This window comes from Ambystoma mexicanum, chromosome 10 (assembly GCF_040938575.1).
Source record: "Ambystoma mexicanum isolate Mex_15411 chromosome 10, UKY_AmexF1_1, whole genome shotgun sequence".
Lineage (NCBI taxonomy): Eukaryota > Metazoa > Chordata > Amphibia > Caudata > Ambystomatidae > Ambystoma > Ambystoma mexicanum.
Window position 1 is genome coordinate 1,590,305,786 of NC_090932.1, and position 14,778 is coordinate 1,590,320,563.

General features: G+C 45.3%; 1 protein-coding gene across 6 annotated transcripts in view; it reads right to left on the reverse strand.

The window, feature by feature from the left end:
* The window catches only part of DGCR2 (DiGeorge syndrome critical region gene 2), a 1,169,540-nt gene that overhangs the window by 692,280 nt on the left and 462,482 nt on the right, over positions 1-14,778 (reverse strand). The gene's annotated exons all lie outside the window — the stretch shown is intronic.

Sequence of the window (14,778 nt, forward strand, 5' to 3'; positions counted from 1 at the left end):
AGACAAATGAAAAGACACATACAAAGAAGGATCACAAGGCGTTCATCAAAACAGTGACTGGCTGGGACAAACGCCTATATTGTCTAGGAGTTCAGCAATGCAGTGTTGGGGTTCTTCGCAAAAATATTCTACTGCTCCTTTATAAACTGAGGGGTCTATCATATGAAGGGGTGCCTTCACCGGGACCCTTCAGCTTTCTCTGCCAGGCAAAAAAAACTAAGCAGAGGGTTGGGACAAGAAATTTGAGTAACTGCTAGTAGAGCTACAAAAGGGCAAGGCTGGGAACAAGCATCTGCATGTGCGCCACAAATGTTTGGCAAAAAGAAATTCAAGATTTTACTCCCTCCAACATATGTGCTAAACTACAAACTTGAAGGAGGCCAACAGATGAAAAGCTGTGCAGCACCTTCTGGCGCACAAACACATCCGGATTCAAAATAGTCTTTACACCTTTTAAATTCTGTCACTGCAGCAATAGCACTAATTGTGCCGGCTAGGGAGATTCTTTTCACAGCTTTGGGGAGAGTTGTACAATCATCTAGCCTAAGCAAAAACGGATTCCAACCATAAGGAAAGACCCAACCTCTTTATAGTGATCGCTGGGGTAGAGGAGTTGGGCTCAACTAAAGCGAAGGCGGGGGAGGGGAGACCGGTAATGAAATAGTTAATCCCACCCAAAAAAATACAGTAAATTGATATATTGAAACACATACACCATTCTAAAAATCACAAACACAATCTCTATTAGGGTAAATTAATACTTTGGGTTAAACATAACGCATAGTATTAACACAGGGTATGTACAAAAATAATGGTCAGCCACAACCCACCCTACTCCTAAGATACATGTGTTCCCCACTATCTGGTGTTAAGTTCAAAACAAGGGCTAATGGGATGGAAGAAAAAGGGAATTCTACAAAATAAAAATATAATAGTCATGATCGTGGCCCTGTATGCCAACATCTACAGTATTTCATAAAACTCTAGTACATAGTAACATGAAAGCTACAAATGCACACCCTATATTAAAGGCACAGGAACCAGAGGGACCCAGAATAAACATCCATGTGCCCGTTTAGACTCTTTAAAAGAGTTTTAGGTTGGTGTAAAATGTTCTCAGACAAAGCAGGGCAAAGTTTGCAGGCATTGCCGCCCTCGTGGGGAAGAGCCAGAAAAGCCTCTGTTCTCCGAAACAGATGCAGATAAGGTAGCCACCAACCGCAGGGGGGTGCCAGAGACCATCCAGAAGAGCTCCAGTGTGAGGTTGAAGACCCAGAAGCTCCAGGCAAAAAAGTACAAAAAGATGCCAGTCCACGGCTTAACATGGTTGAACTGAGTTCTGCAGAACACATGACCACAGTCATTCTAGGGCTTTGTGGTTTCATCACACAAAGGAATGGCCCAAAAACAAAATGACAACAGGACTTACAAATGTACCTTAGTTCCCAGATGGCTAACATTAAGGCACATTGGGATACCTGCGAGGTAAATCTGCTTGCACCCTTGATGGAGCTAACACTGCATTACAGCTGCCACAAGCTTACCTTTGAAGATGTAGGCAAGGTGCTGAGAATCGCCAGATTCAGGATGCTTGAAAAGCAGCTCATGCCATAGGAGCTGTACCGTCTACCATAGGCAGTAGAGAAAATAGGGCAACACAGAGCCACTGACTTTGGAGATTAGCTGATCTTTGGAGACAGCTCGCAGCACTTAACTTCTCAGCTAAGACAACAACAATTGAGTCACCAGTCGTTGGGAAGCATCTCTTCTACTCTCCACCAAATTTGATGGTAACGCCATCTCGCAACCACTGATGTGTGTTACCTGTATTGAAAACAGGACACATCTTATGTCAGAAACCCTGTGCAGGACCAGTTATTTCACACGTCCCCTCTGGCCTTTGTGTGGACGACACCTTCTCGGAATTCACTGACTCACTTTACCTGCATTGAGAGTCTTCAAGAAATTCCATCTGTACACGAGACAGCATCTTAATACAATCCTTTTCTCAAGACGTCTCCCATGATTATAGATGAACAAGCACACCTATTTGTACAAGTCCCTTGTCATAAACATCTAATAGTGTCCTGAAGACAGTTCGGAGCATCATACAGTCTGTGCCATTCAGAGAATCTGATGTGAATTCTTTTTCCGAACCAGAAACACTACTTTTGTGTCGACAGTAGATTTGTACTGCTAATGTTGTGACAGTAAAGAAACTATCACAAATGTGCTACTAACCTCACCATGTACAGAATTGTATGCCTTATACATGATCAATGAACTAGCTCTTTGTTTTTTAGCCTATTTCTTAAAAGTCAATACATTTTGTTTTATCAGTATTCTTCCCACTGCTTTTGTGTGATCAAAGTGCTAGCTCACAAGGATTCAGAGCCTGCTGTAGGTTTGTTTTGCACCTCCTAAGCGTCAACAAGGGGAAGCCTTGACTCTTTGTCCCTTCCATTCTGTCTAACATAGTACAATATACTAACAACAAAGGGTTGCAGTGGCAAGGGATCTTTAGTAAAATTTCCCTGACCACAAGACCCTGATCACCAAATTGGGTAAAAAAGCAAACACTTTAGGGGTCTGATTAACAGGGCAGCAGAACCCCCCTCACCCCTCCCCCCAATAAATGGAACTCTGTCCTAACCATGCCCAATTACCAACAGGGGCATGATAATTGAGCCCGACAGACAACTTATTAGAAGCTAGAGATAAAGCATGGGAAGGGACAAATCCAAAGCAATGCCTTTCATTGGGCAAGGGAAACTGAGGGAAAGACCACAACAACCTTTATTTCACATTAGCACCAATCAGGATTGCTATAAATTATCTCACAGCTCTGCCAGCTAAAGTCCAGGGAGAAGTGCGAGATCGAGAGGAGATGAGGGGTGAAAGCACTAGATCAGAGGGTTGCTGCAGGGGAAAGAAATCTCTACTCAGCTCTTTTCGCTCGCTGTGGCAGGGGTTTGAAAGGGATTGGACCAAGCCATGGAACAATCCTGGAAAGAAACTGTTGAACTGGTTCATGAGGGCAAACTTAGGAGAAAATCGTGTTGGTGGAATCGAGAGACTATTGGCTCAGGATTGCAATCCCTCATTGAAGGGTAATAAATATCACAGTACAACAAAAACCCTAATCAAGGTGAACAAAATACTTGCTAGTTGAAGTCTGCTGGGTATTGATGATGCTCCATGGGGGTGACAATGCTAGTGGTTGAGAATATCGAAGCCTGACATACCCTAAGCCTAAGGTGTGACGAGAGGTACTTGAGTAACTGCTGGTTGGAGTGTCAAGAACAGAGCAGGGGGCTAGAACCTCAGCTGAGATTGTCAAGAAGCAAACCAGGCACTACATGCCAGTACCAAGATTGTTGACACAGTTACCACAGTAAAGCCCTATGGTTTCTATTTCTAGTGTAATAACCCTAGCATGTAGGTGTTTAACCCAAAGAGCTTCCTATATTTTGAAGAGAGCCATGAAGCATGTGTGGGGGAATAGATTGATATATATATATACATATATTTTATTTGTTTTTTTTTTACAGGGACACCAATACAATCTAGACTGTGGGAGGCCCATCTAACGATTAGCTGATGAATCCCAAAACTTAAGTTACCTCATCCTGATAGTTTTGCTGCAATTCTTTTAACAATATATATATATATTTTAATTCTTTTTAAATGGAGCACAATAGCCTGTATAATTGTGCAGAGAATCATTTACCTTCTAGGAGTTTCTCCTCATATCCCCATGCCAAAGTTAGTTTTTATCTTCTGACTCATGCACTTTATTTGAACCTACAGCACATTTCAAACATGGATTTCCCATAGAGTAAAGTTTAAACAATTCTAGGCATGGCCACCGGTATCAAAGAGGGGAGAGGTTCTCTGTAGCACCCACCATGCAACCGCTCCAGGTACCTCACGGCTCTAGTACACACCTATGAGGAACTCGAACAATCAGCTACCACCCAGACTACTTTATGGCATCTAAAACCAGTCATGGATCACCACAGATGCGGTACGTGCACTATAGAGCTAACTGGCATCGGATGGCCTGCCATTAACATCCTTAAATGCATCCTCCTTTTGGCCGAATCACACCATTAGGCTGCATGGCACCAACTGCATCTGCCTGTAGATACTATGGAGCAGCTGGCTTTGCCCCGATAATCGTTTTGCTTTGTCTGAAGCACCATTTTTGAAGGACTTGTGGTTTCTCCCCAATTGTTTGCGACGTCATCAAGAAATTATCGAGTGCCAACTCTTTCTGGTAAACCATGTACCTCTAGTTTTTCCAAGCGAAATAGAATAGATTCCAACTTAAGCTGATGATTCACTTTACAAGCAGAACTAAAAATAGCCGCCTTCTTTCCTCTATAGCAAGCATTAGAGCCTTTAAGAAATTTTGCCTGTACATGAGACAGCTTTCCAGCAATTCAATCTCAAGACGCCACCCAAACTTTAGGGGAAGGTGTCAACCTACAGCTCTTCTTTCAACCCTATATATTAGGTTATTTTGATCACAAACCAACACCCCCACCACTTTTTTTAAACAACATTTTACTCTGAATTCTTTTTTAGATGAATAGCCACATCTGCTTCTACAAGTCTCTTGCTAACAGCATCCCACTGTGTCCTGAAGACAGTTCGAAGCATTGTATATTCTGTGCCACTCAAAGAACTTGATGCAAAACTGCTTCCGAACCAGAAACACCCATTTGTGTGTCGACAGTAGATATGTACTGCTAATGTTTTGACAGTACATGAAATATCACCCTTTGTGCTACTAACCATACCATGTACAGAATTGTATGCTTTATGCTCAGTGCATGACTAACAATTTTGGTCTCTGTTTTTTAATATGCATTCTTAATGTGAATACATTTTGTTTTATCAATATTATTCCCACTTTGTGTGCTGAAATGGCAACTTTATAATAATACCTAGCCTTCTGTAGGTTTTCTTGCACCTCATGTGCGTCAAAGAGAGGGGTAGCATTGACTCTGTCCTTTTGCTGCACCTCACTGCTGTCAATGCCCTGGGTAGGATAGCTTTCGTAGGCTGCGGAGTCCCCTCCTGGCCATATCCTGGAGCAAACCTCCCCACCCCCTCCATAGCCCTGTGATGTTTCCTGAGGTCCCCACACCCCCCCCGCTGCCCCGAGAGGTTTCTGATGTCTCCCCCTCCGCTGCATCGTGAGGTTTGATGTTTTCTGATGCCCCCCTCCGTTGCCATGTGATGTGGTGCCCTCCTTTTTCTTCCCTGCTCTCCCCCTTCTTGCTGCCCCCTTCCTCCTCCTCCCCATTGCCCCCCTTTTGTTTTCCCATTCACATTGCATGATTGTCTTGACTCACCTTGGTTCTCACCATCTCATACCTGTGGCTGATGCCTGGATTCTTGACTTTGGTGCCTTACCCTTCTCAACCTGAATGTCGGCCCTCCCAGGATTGCGCCTGAATCATGCTGTGTCTACTGTCACTGAATCCTTCACTACTTTTGTGTTACCATGCAACTGTGTGTTTCACTGACCCCTGCAACTGCATTTCTGTATTTCGCTCTCCTCTCTGCTCCTTTCACTGTTTACTTCTCTCCCTTCCCCTTCTCTCTTTTGCCTCCCTGCCTTACTTGTTTCTATGCACTTACTCCATCTGAATGGCCCCTGGACTAGTACAATAGTAACTGTTTGTCTCCTTCCCCCCTCCTACTTGTTCCCCCCTCCTCCCCCTCCAGCCCTATCTGAAATGTCATCAGGCCTAGTACGATAGTCACTTGTTTTGCTCCTCTCCCTCCTTTCTACTCCCCCCTCCCTCACCTCGTGTAATTCTCCGATCCTACCAGAAAGGTCGTCAGGCCTAGTACACTAGTCGCCCGTCTGTTTCCATTTCCTTCCGATCTGTGTCTTAGCACTTACACTATCTGAACTGTCGCCAGGCTCAGTATGATAGCTATTTCACATTGATATATGATAGGATATGGCATTTATAATGTGCCTATACACAAGTGTTTCAAGGCGCGACGAGGCAAGGCAGGGGGAACAGAGGGAAGATCGACAACGATCCTACTAGGCCAGGTGTCATTCAGATTGTGTAAGTGCATAGGAAGGGGAGACTGCGAGGGGAAGAGGGAGGGGATAGTGCAGTAAAAGGATAATAGAATAAATATCAATAAGTAAAGTACGGCCATCAGCTGGCAAATGCAAGGGTAAAGGGTAAGTGCAGGCATCAAGTGTCAAGCGCTGGTAAAGGGACTGTAGGGATACAGAAAAAAAACAGTCCAAGTGCGGGGTTGCAAGGAAGGCAGTACAGGTGTGCCACTGGCGGGGGAGAGTACCTGGGCCCCGAGATCAGAGGGTGGCCAGGTAGCCAGTGCAAGGTCAGTTTCAGCCAGGAAATCAGCAGGGGAGGAGGAGAGAAAGCAGAAGCAAAGAGAAAGGCTTTGAGATGCTTCTGGAACTGGAGATGGTTCTCAAGTTTCAGGGGGGCAGGAAGGCTGTTCCAGAGGGAGGCCCCAGCCAAAGAAAGATCTACCATTCTTTTGTTCATGGCCTGTAAGAATGTTTTGTATTTTCCCTTGCTCCCTCCCTTGTCATGAAGGGCTTTGAAACACTCTGTGTATAGGCGCTCTATAAATAAACAATCATATCATTGAACTAATGCTGTGGAAAATAGATCGTTTCTTGGGTTGGAATTGGGCTCCGAGTTTGCTTTTTGAGCTGTGTGTGCTTTAAGCCGAGTTCCCCAAAAGAATTGGGAAGAAAGGAATACAGCTTCAGGAGCCAACAAATACAATTCTAGTCTGTGCTGCATCTAGACTTGAGCTGGAGTACCGTTCATCCAGTGGTGGGGGTACTGCTGCAGACCTTTTCCCATCCAGACTCCTCTGTGCTGCTGATGTTGGGGCTCCCATCTAGAAGCTACAGATCTGCATGGTAATGAGCGGTCATGGTTAAATGGATCTTCAGCCAGGTTTCCTGATAATCTTGTAGGTGTTCTTTGTACACAGATGCCCATAGATTGCACAATTTCAGACCTAGTACCTTTGCCAAAAGACTTGCATGGTAAACATTTAACCAGTCAGAATATATGCAACGCCCTGCAGGGTATGGAAAATAGGGTGGGTGGGGGGGTGGGTAAAAGACCCCTGGCCTTTGGTACAGCACAGGGGACCCTTTAGGACCCTTTAAACAAAGAAAAAAAGAAAGAAGACTGCTGAGGTGCGAGCAGAGCGCCACCGAGTATGGCCCTCACTATGGAAGATCGTGCTGGCGCTCCACTCAGCACCATACCGATAAAAAAAAACTGCCTACCTGCTGCTACTGCCCATGGTTCACTGCTGCAGGCCCAGGGTCCGTAATTGGTGCTCATTGTGAGGAAGAAGCTTGCCCAACGTCACTGCTGCCTTCTGGGCTGCAGAGGGCATTGACAGTGCTCCCTGTTAAAGTTACGAGAACGCAACATAAACTGTAAAAGGCCTGCTCTCTACAAGGCCCCCCACACAAGCTCCCAGGGTACCTGCTGGCAGACGCAGCCTGGATTGAGTGACAATTGGGGAGTTGGGGGCCCATGGTTCAATGAATGTCTGGCTGAACCGGACATAAAGCCTTAAAAAGACCCCCTCCTACATGCTGCAGAGTTGCTGAGCTATACCCTCAACCCCTACCCCTACCCGTCCCTCCCCAGGCAGAATAATGGGCAATTAAATCTATGGCACCTTCAAGGGACAGGGCTCCATGGGGCCCTCATCTGGGGGATGCAGATACTCATCACTACCATCCCATAGGACTTGGAGCAGTCACCCTCATTAGTTCAATCTGTGCCTCAGTCCCTCACCCGCCCCTACCATTGGATCCCACTACAGCGGTATCAGCCATGGACGCGAACAGGAAGGGCGCCCATTCCATTTCCCTTGCAGTGTCTTGTATATTTCCCTAGCTTTGAGGGCCCAAATTGCTTCACTACGTAATTATGGGCCTTTCCACCCAATTGCCATACATACCCTGGCCGCTAAGTGCAAGAAGTGTGGCATTTGTGGGAGACTTGACCTACCCTCTTCAATGCTGAATACCAGCAAGGGTATTCCTTCTAGATCCTTGACCCATCCTAGTACCTCCTTCCAGAAGCACTGCACCTTCGGGCACATCCACCACATGTGACAATAGTCTGCACTCTCCCCACAACCCCTCCAACATGATGGATCCACCCAGACATACATTTTCGAAAGGCGATCTGAGGCATATTGCAGCCTATACAAGAGCTTCGGGTCATGCGATTTATATTGGCAGGCTATTGATGTCTTATATGCGGTCTTATAGAGGTGTTAAAACTTCTGCTTATCAAGCTCCCTCTCTAGGGTCTTCTCCCATCTCCACTTTAATGCTTACGTTCCTCTGCCCCTTGCCACCAGTCACGCCGTAGATATAGAGATCAGTCCCTTTGTCGATGTGACATTACTGAGAATATATTCCGTCAGGACCCTTTTGCACACCATCACTCCATTTCTCAGACATCAATATCCCCTTCCAGCTGTATAAATGTAAAGATGAAGAGCGCCTCCAGGTGCAGCCCTTCCTATAGTTCTACCAAAGTTATAAAGGTGTCACCCGTAACAACCTGCCCGACCATTTCCAGCCCTGCTTCGAACCACTTTTAGAATGGGAGCCGCTCCTGAATGACATCTCCTATGGGGGGAGCTCATATATGGCTGATTGGCAATGGCCATGTGGTGACAGCCTGCAACTCTGACTGCCCACTTGGAACACCACAACATGGTATGATATGGCCCAATAGTAGTTAACCCCAATGTACACTTACATTTAATGTTGGACTAACCGGGAGAGGACGAAGATCAGATGGTGGAGGATACTGGAGGGAGATTGAGTGGAATGAGGCATACAGACTTCTACTCAAGGAGCAGATTAGGCCCATCTCACCAGTGCTTCGATCAATTACTATGCCCATGCCAAAGTTGTTCTTGTCCACCACGCCTACAATAGAATACACCCTCCTTCACAAGCCTCCGAAACTCCTATGGTCCAGCTCTGCCATCCTATTGAAGGGGATTAATTGAAAGGAAGATAGAGACTGGCCGAATCAAAGCCTGAAATGCTGGAATGAAACCTTGCTATGTTTCTATATGGTGTACATTTTCTCCAACATGGAAAGTAAATGCAGTACCTTGCTGCACTAAAAACGCTGAGGTGCCTCACTGAACTCTGCAAACAAGAAATAAGGAACCTGTCAAATGCAGAGCCACACTTCAGATAAATCAATAATAACATTCCCTAAGAATAGTGGGGGTAAAATGTGAAAACGCCAAAGAACTGGTGCACGTTTTGCTGGGAAGGGTGGACGATTGACCCAGACAACCCCCCCCCCCACCCCCAAAAGCACTTTTGGATGTAGCAGAGGCCCAAGAGCATACAGTAGGGGCTCAGGGAGGGTGTTGAATAGCGCAGGGAGACTAGTGCATGCTTTGGCTCGCAGTACACTGGGAATCACGCGCCATCTTAGAGAATAGCAGCCATATTGAAATCAAGGCCTAACTCAGGCTTTCAGCCAGGACTGCAGGCTTAGGCCACAAACATGGAAATAAGTATGCATGCAAAAATAGGTTGTATCATGCGTGTTAGGCACGATTGTATGCAGTACCCTTCGAGTGCACTATAACAACCCTGACCTCCTGGCAATAGGAACCCAACATTTGGTATAAGTCTGTTCTACATAGGTTGGTAGTGTGTTGAGCAACCAGGCTTATCTCAAGAGGGGTCAATGCAAGCTGTAGGGGAGTTACACAGAGATTCACAGTGACAAGTATTCAAATAAACACTTACAACAAGCCTTCTTGAATGAACAATTATTAATTTGTCAGTTAGAATAAGCCTTCTTCAGAAGGGAGCAATATAAAAGCAACACACAAATGCACTCCAAAACTACTCTCTTGGTTTCTAAATCAGTAAAGACCCTTTTGGGATGGCTGACAGCCACAACCTACATCCAGAGGGGACTTCAATAATTAGGGTGCTTGGGACATCAATACTTACAGCTGCATTTAGAATACTCTTGGTACTTGGTCAAAGAAAAAGGTTATTAGAACAAACAAGAGACCACAAATATTCTTAAGCAGGCAAATACATTTGGATCCCCCAAGCAAAATCATTCAGTGTAGCAGACAGGTTAGGTCAAAGTCAATGGGCAAAAGTCTATACATGCTGAAGCACTTCTGGTAGGTAAGGAGAAATGTCCTTGCACAATGTTTCAGAAGTCTTTGAAGAAAAGAATAATCCCATAAACTGTTGAGTCTTGTGAGTAGAAGATGCAAACAACTCTACAATAAGAGGTAAATTCTCTCAGACTTTCCAGTACCTTTGGATTGAAGAAAAAGTGCAGCAGATGACAAGAGGGAGGACTTCTGGGGATTCCTGCACTGCAATGGGACGGTCACCGCTCGCAACCGGCAATACTTCAAACAAGTGGCACTTTGGTGTTTCAGCTCCTCGCGACTTCCGCAAATAGCAACACTGCGGTTTCTGGCTGTCGAGATGGACTTTCCTTGCTTCTGGCATCTTGCACTCTGTTGAGGGGGCTGAGGCTCGGTCGGTCCTGCTTCCTGGGAGTCCGGAGGATCTTCCTGGAGCTCTTGGTCAACTTAAAAAGCAATGCACACAATCTGGTGTTCCTCTCCCTGGCGTTTCGGTTTCCAGCAGCAACTCTGGAAATGAAACCAGATCAGAGATTTTCCAGGTGGCTTATTTTGGAGTTGATTGGTCCCACCAACTCAAGGGGAGAAGTCGTCTTTACAGGGGCTTCTCTGATACAAATTTGGAGTTTCAGCACAGCAGCAGGGCTTCACCGGGCAAACCAATTGTCCAGGAGTTGCAGCAGGCATGCTCTTCAAGTTCTTCTTCGGTTTCTTCATCCAGTGGTCGACTCTTCCTTCCAAGCTAAAAGCCTTTCCTTTTATTCAGTTCTCTGCCATTCATTCCAGCCTAGCTTTCAGTCATCCAGCAGGGTGGCTGTCCTGGCCGGAAAGTCAGCCGGCCAATCACCACAGAGTGCATTTGGGTCTCCTAGGAGACCAAGCACAGGGAGTTTCGGGCACCTCCCTCACTTCTTGCCCCCACCAGACACCCTAAAGCCAGAGGAAGGCTTCACTTGTGAATCCCGCCAAAGGCAAAGCGAACAAAGGGACTAAACCGAGTTTGGCGCGCAGAGTAAATCTCAAGAAGGACCTTTCCACAAAGAAATGGTGAAAAAAGAAGACCGGGCCATTTTGACAAAAATGGCAGCCTTGGGTGCTTTGCTGCAGCTGTGAACGCAGCCCACAGGTAAATGCACATCACGGTAGTTAAAAGTAAACCACTGCCACCAGCCATTTAGTGAGGAAAGGGGGAACATAAAAAATGTTACATGGGAAGCTAGACCAAGGGGATACTAAGTAACCCCTCCAGCACCCTATTGTAAGATAGGGTGTGCTGGGTCTAGAAAGGTTCACATTTAAGTAAAGTCAATTTCACGTTTTAGCCAAGAGAAGGTATTTAAATCTTGGGGGACATCTGAATGACTTCCCTGTGCCACTGCACTGAAGGTGTTGTGTGAAACAATGTAAAAGATGATGCCTATGGAGTTTGTCAGGCTCCATAACCAAAAGAAACCGAGTTCAAAAATCACATTTAAAAAACATGAGAGAGTGGGAAAGGGGTCTCACTCTCTCCAGGTTAAAAAAAAATCAAGTCCTCAAAATCTAGCAAAGTTGCTAGAGGTCTCTAAGGTGGAGGGAATTAGCATATTTCTGAGAATTCTCCCCATCACTGGGAACCAGTAAGAAAGGACAGAGCTGTAGAGATTCATAGACCTTTCATTGTCTCATGTTGCCAGTATTTTGTATCCCAGGAGGAAAGCGATCCCACAAGGTGGCCACGAACCTCCGACATTCTCCCGTCCCAGCTCTAAGCAATAGCGCCCATTTGCCCCCCGCCCCAAGACCCCAGCATTCCAAGGTACCAGTCAGTTCCAGACTGCCGACCATCACACTCTTAGAGCTCCCCTTCTTCCCCCCAATCGATCAGAAAGCCAGGACAGGCTGCCTTCACCAAGGGACACATGATTTGTGCTGTGAGGTGCCTGGAGGGGCAACACAAACCAAAAACAAAGATTGAAAGCTTTAAAAGGGCACTAGCGTGTCTGGAATCAAGTTGGGGTTTGTTAGCTACTATGACCTTGAAGTATGTTCTTAGCCCTGGTCTGCAGTACCAGGTGCACATTGGGTTAAGAGATACAGAATGCATTATTTTTCTTTTTATAATGAGCAGTTAATTGTAGCTTTGGGTCTGTTGACGTGAGAGGAGGACCCCACTTAGAAAAAGATGAACAGAAAGGGCTGGGACCAATGGCCTGGCATCACCTATGGAGCAGGTAGCCTATATGTATAGGGTTGCGCCAACCAGACATTCGGATTTGTACCTTTTGTAACTTACGTCATGGATGACACTGTGTGCCTTTTTGATGCGTTTGTGCTGATTTTGCCAGAACGTTTTGTGGCAGCAGAGTGCTTTGCTGGCACATTTCTATTTTTTGGGAAATAAACCTTGTTCTCCTTGCAAGAGGTGTGCTGGGCATTCCCCCCCCCCCCACCCAAGTGTGTTGTATTTTTTCTGTTGCAGCGTTGAGTGGCTTCTCTACAGTTTCTACATCATCTGAAAAAACGCTGCCACGTATTAAGAGAGCCTAGTTTACAACCCTGAAATGTCTAGTTTAAAACCACACCAGTCAATGTATTCACCTGAAATTCGATAAGCTAACATGACATGTGCAGCTTCCTGTTACACATGAAGGAAAGGACTTGTATTTTAGAATTAACAAGGTCTGTAATGCATTTAATTCAAATCACATGAAATAATGTTGAATGGAAAAAGTTGTTTTCCCTGCATCCCAATGACTTCCTTCCTTCCTTCTCAAAGGAAGAGAAGCATATTGAATGTCAATAATTACAACTGATTAATATGTATCATCAGATGCCAGTCCTAATTTTAGCTTTTTCCAATGCTCGTTTTTCTGGTTCTTTATTGAATCTAATACAAGGTAAACTTCTATTCAACCTACACTAGAACATAAGGCTGGTGGGGTAAGGTAAAAGAACCTCCTGAGGGATATTACACACACACACCTACCTTTGCACGTCAATGGAGCCAAAAGAGATTGTATTGTTCTAAGATGGTGTTAGGAAAGTTTCTCTTTTAGGCCACTTTCCTGCCATATTCTATGGGCCCCCAAACATGTTTCTTTTATTTTACACTTTGTCCTGACTTTTTACAGTGTAATGAAGCCTTCAGCTTCACTCCACTGGCCTTTTGCTCATTTGTTTTGGGGAAACTGAATAGTCCTCCAAGCTGTCAGCACTGGGAAACTATGTTTCCCTTTATCGTTGGCTTTGTTATCCATTTGGTTAACTTTCATATTGCACAAGGCATCTTTCAATGCAGTACAATGGGGATACTTTTATCATCCTAGGACTACACTCAAGGGATTTTGGTTACCATTAAAAGTGCCTAAAGACAAGTTGGTGGCAGCAATTACATTTTTTACCATATTTGCTATATTTTTTGTTAGCTCTCTATCATTTACCAAGTTTGGCTACCAACTGTGTCTATTGACCCAACACGGCCGTGCCACAAGGTCTCTTGCTTATTCTTTAGCCTTCTTCCTACCTTCTAAGGTCAGGGAATTTGTTTTGTTGTTGTGCACTTGCCCGGGAAAGCTGCTGTTTTAACACACTAGTGCATGCTTTGTGTGTCTGGGCTCAGGTAGTGGGTTGAGGCGAACTGGTCCCAATCCACCCACTGTTGCTAGTATGTCTAGTGTGCATGCATGAGTCAAACCTACAGTGGTCCCTGATCGGACCGCTGCTATTGTTCACATGGGAGGCAAATCTTTCCATCGGAGGGCCGAGTCTGATCACTCACCTGAATTTGGGTTAAGAGGAGTCCTGCAGCTATTCCGGTAGATCAGAAGAGGAGCCAAGTATCCTGTGTAACTGTGCCGACAATGGAAGATCCAACGACTAATCCTAAATAGGCATGGTGACCATTTCTTGCTGATGTCCCGGTGGAGCCCTGCCTGGCTACTGATCTCAGAAACCGGTGCTTTGACCCTTTGGACTGGTGGGACCAATCTACCTCCAGCGAACCCCCTTCAACCTGCCAAGAACTTGGAGAAGAATTGGAGTACGGGTTGTGAGTAGTGTCAAGTTTTACCGGTGGCCCTATATCCTCCATTATAAAGTTTGTGAAGAATGTAATACTACTTTTACAACCCCCTTTACAACCCCTGTTGAAAAAGCCTTCCACAAGATAAGAAACATACTTTATTCACCAGTAAACCCCTTTGGAAGTCTTCTGGACGAATCTTCACACTGACCGGTACATTTCCCTAACTTTTTCCCCCCAACTTCTAAAAGTGCTTTGTGAGCTTTTGGGTGGATGTTAGGCAGAATCCTGTGCAGTGCCCTTAGGGACCACTACACACAATTAAGACTACAGGTGGCAATACAAGTTTCATCTTTGGTACAAGCCTATACTACTAAGTCAGAGTGGTAGCAGTGGCGGAGCAGCCAGGTTTATCTCAAGAGTATATGAGCAGTAGCAGAGATTACAAAAAAGGGACCACAATTACTGTGACTCAAGCAAACACTGACTCAAGGTTTCAGGTAGAAAAATATAAGTACATTTATTTTTAAACCATTCGATATAAACACAACACTTCTATTAAACATCAA